Raw genomic sequence first — 4,622 nt, 5'->3', positions numbered from 1 at the left:
GGTGATGTTACACACACACACACACACACACACTATATATATATATATATATGTATACAGTATACACACAGTATATGTATATATGTACTTCTTCTTTTTTCGGCTGTTCCCGTTAGGGGTCGCCACAGCGAATCATCTGTTTCCACCTAACTCTCTCCTCGGCATCCTCTACTCTCACCCCAATTAATAACTTCATGTCCTCTTTTAGCACATCCATCTCTCCATCATGTCCGCCAGCTTTCTACCTTTCCCTGTCATTGTGCCAACGTTAGGAGTCCCTATTCTCAGACCTATACTCCTGCCTTTCCTCTTCTCATATATATATATATGTGTGTGTGTGTGTGTGTGTGTATGTCTGTCTAGTCAAAATGTAATTGCATATATCATAAGTGTAAATCCTGTCCACCTATTTAATGTTAAAAGAAGGAACAGTGCCGAGGACACACCCACTGTCCTGTAAAAGCTGTTTGCCAACTGCATTGGCGGAAGAACACACCCACACGTAGTCTTTCCTCGGTTCGTCTATTCCTCGATCTCAACTCCGCGTCTGTTAAGTAAGTTGCTTCAGTCTTTACTTTTTAGGTTGTATCGTTAAATGTTCGCAAAATAATACTCCGGTTCTGCGTTGCATGTGACTACGAAGGTAATCAGTATGTTCGCATAAAGTTTTCGGTGTCTGTTAGCTTATTTACTCTGACTATCGAATGTAGGAAATAAGCTTCCCCTAATTAAACGGCCCCAAATGAGCAGTTTGACGATGGCTCAACAGCAAAAAGCACTGGACTTTTCAAATGTAGTCTTACAAACATACTGATACTTGAAATGGCATCATATCCAACCTATCAAACGTGTTAATATCTAACCTGTTAATACCGCTATTACTAAGCATTTACGTTAGCTTCTGAGAGGATTATGTCGTTAACGTTTAACTAGCTAAGTACAGCAGGGTGGCAAAGCTCGGGCATCAAAGGTGAAGCTGGGGTGAAATGGCACATTAGGCTCGATAGCGGATGGGCATTACATAGTTACGCCTTATTTTCCTGGTGCCTATATGAAGACTGTAATGTCGTAGCTACATAGCTAGTTGGCGAGTCGAGAAGTCGCAGGCCTGAACCTCAAACATATTAGAGGTTTTGCTGCTTTCCACTGTTCAGGAGACTAGATGTGCACATGCGCGTTCTTTAACGTGTCAGACTGTAAAAATGATGCACAGTATAATAACAGCAGCAGTCCTTTGGTTACTATTTTAATTTATAAACCAAGAAGTTTATAGGGGACATTATGAAAAGCCAGTTGGACACTTGAACGGGTCATGTTTGAAAATGCAAAGAAAATACTATTATTAGATGTCAGTGTTTTCTGGAATTATCCTTATGTCAGTAGTAAACAAAGCTGGACTTTTACAAGGATGCATTCATACCTTTTGTGGGTCCTGGTGTAAGGTGGATTCTGCTAAAATGACCCAAATCAGACTAGGGTGTCCTAGTTCTTTAAAATTTTACAGCCTGTCACAGTGACTGACCTCTCACTGTTGCTGCAACACCACTTGACATGTAAACAGTTTTGATTAGTCTCCGGCTGCTGATGTGGGCAGGGCAGAGTGTTGATTAGTCTCTCAAAGAAATTGCATGGTAAGTGAGCATGGCATAGCAAATTTGTATGGCAGGACAGACAGAGAAGGGGAAAAGTGAGAGAATAGATGAGAGAAAAAAGTCATAATAGCAGCTATGATGCAGGTGGTTACATCCATGACGACTGCATTTAAAGGAAATGCAAAACAAGACCTCAAGAGACTTAACTAGATAAGATATTAAGACTAAGCCAGGAAAGTTGACATGCTTGGTGTTCTTGAGTTTTTTTTTTATGTCAGTGATGTTCTAATATTTTTGATACTTTGAAAATCTGAAAAATGTTGGATGTGGGCATGGAAAGCAGAGACACAGACAGGCACACACACAAGTGCCCCCCACACACACTCACACTGACATGCACACACACTAGTTCATGTTTGATTGCATTCTTAAATAAATTATATGCTCAGCATTTTATTCCATCAAATGTTTTACAGTGTCACTGTGGCACACAAAAGACATTGTTTACTGTTAAAATTATTTTAGCTGAAAAAACTGTTTCCATTAACATTGGCCCATTTTAGCTGAACAGCTGACACTCTAACTCATAATTCCAATTTCCAATAATTTATTTTTAACAAATAAATATTTGAGTTTCATGGCAGTTTAGAAAATCTTTACATTTTATCCATAGCATAGTTTATAGTCTTCAAAACAATTGACCAAAAAGTGGCCCATTTTAGCTGACTCCACCCTACAGTCTGGTTTTTCTGGTAACGCTTGTGCATCCTGTCCAGCTGAGAAAGCTGAGTAGCCACAGGGGTGTGTTACCAGTCAAACATCCTTCAGCAAGTCACATTTAAGTAGGCAGTAAAGTCACGGTGAATGGTGCGATGGAAGCCTTATTAATATACTGATTGTTGCCATGCAGGTTTTTTTTTATATAGTTATTTGTGTGCTTATAAAACTAGACAAACTTCTGTGTTCAAGTCTTTAATGAAAAGTATGTCCTTGTATGGATGTTGAACCAGATAGTTTCTTTCCTGTGTGACAGACGTTTCCTTAAACCTATGCAGGAATAAATGTGTATCAACCTACAGAATTGGTATCAAGTTTCATTTTGCATTCACTGAATCATGATAAGACAACTTTGCCATAACAATGGAAAGGATCAAGACGGATTCAAGTGATTAATTTGTTATTGTTTTAGATCCGGGCAGTTTTATTTTCAGGGTAATTAATCTAAAATCTTAGGAAAGCTCAGCTCAGTAGTATTATCTTTGGCTGTAAGCTTAAAGTTTTCAGTATACTATTTGTAAGATATAGATGCAAAGTCACAGAGCAGGGTCAATGACTGCTAAGGTGCATGGTGTGTAAAAGTCACCAATGCTCTGATTCCATAGCTGAAGCGTTCCAAACTTCCACTGGCATTAATATAAGCATAAAAACTGTGTGGCGGGAGCTTCAATGAATTGGTTTCCATGGCCGAGTAGCTGCATACAAACCTCACATCACCAAGTCCAATGCCAAGATTTGGATAGTGTAAAGCAGTGGTCCCCAACCTTTTTATCACTTGGGGGGGGGTGATTAATAGGATGTCGGAAATGGCAACAGGGTTTTCAGTGCTGTGGTGGCGATCTCAGGGTATTCTGTCATGACTTTAATCCAGAACACCGACAGAGTTGTTGTCTCGAACATACTTTTAAGGCCGCCGTCATTTGCGATCTCCAGCAGTTGATCTTCTTGTTGCACAGACCTGCTGGATTCACCTGGTTTGTTGACAAATGGGTTGCGGATCCATTCCTTGGCAGTTCGTGGGTCCTTTGTGGTTGGGAAGTAGCGCTCGAACTCTTTTAAAAGCAAAGACAGGTGATCGTGCACCAGCTGGGAGAATGAAGGCTCAGGCTCAGTCTCACCCAAAATCCCCGCTAATGTTTGAAACATGTCCAAAATGCCTCTGTTGACGCGCCGTCCCCACAAATCCAGTTTGGCTTTAAATGCAGCTACTTTATTTGCCAACTTGAAGACAGTTGTCATTTTCCCCTGAAGTGACAGATTGAGTTCATTGAGCAGGCTGAATATGTCGCACAAGTAAGACAGTTTTGGCGCTCATGACTTTAATCCAGAACACCGGTAGAGTTGTTCGAGACATACTTTTAAGGCCGCCGTCATTTGCGATCTCCAGCAGTTGATCTTCTTCTTGCACAGTCATGGCGACAGTTTTGGCGCTCAAGTGACCGAGGTGTAACCGAGAGAATGCGGTCATTTTTCAAAATAAAAGATCATTCAGACTCAGATAATAAATAAAACGGAAATAATTAATGAGTTCTTGTGCGGCCCGGTACCAATTGATCCACGGACCGGTACCGGTCCGCGGCCCGGGGGTTGGGGACCACTGGTGTAAAGCACACTGCCACTGGACTGTGGAGCAGTGGCAATGGGTTCTGTAGAGTGACAAATCACACTTCTCTGTTTGGCAATCAGATGGGTGAGCCTGGGTTTGGCAGATGCTGGGAGAACATTACCTGCCTGACTGCATTGTGAAGTTTGGTGAAGGAGCGCTAGGCCCCTTACTTCCAGCGAAGGGCAGTCTTAATGCTTTAGCATACCAAGACATTTTGAACAGCACTATGCCTCCAACTTTGTGGAAACAGTTTGGGGAAGGGCCCTTTCTATTCCAGCATGGCTGTGCCCCAGTGCAAAAAAGCAAGGTCCATAAAGACATGGCTGGATGAATTCGGTGTGGAAGAACTTAACTGGCAATTTGCCTGTTGGGGTTTTCCTCATCACAGCTGACTGACATGCAGCTCTGGGTATTTTGTTTAGTTATGGGATAACACAAAGACACCTTAACAGCTGTGTAATTCCAGCAACAAATGTTTAGATGAATGGTAGCCCACCAAAAGGATCTTATCATAATTTTGTGGCTCTCAAGTGTACATCACAATAACAAACCACAACATAATTTCACCTCCAGGTTCTGAAGATGAGCTATCCAGGATACCCATCTCAACCAGGGGGATATCCACCCCAAGCCGGTGGCTACACCCC

Source organism: Monopterus albus, unplaced genomic scaffold (assembly GCF_001952655.1).
Source record: "Monopterus albus unplaced genomic scaffold, M_albus_1.0 scaffold69.1, whole genome shotgun sequence".
Taxonomy (NCBI): domain Eukaryota; kingdom Metazoa; phylum Chordata; class Actinopteri; order Synbranchiformes; family Synbranchidae; genus Monopterus; species Monopterus albus.
This window is presented reverse-complemented; position numbering follows the sequence as displayed.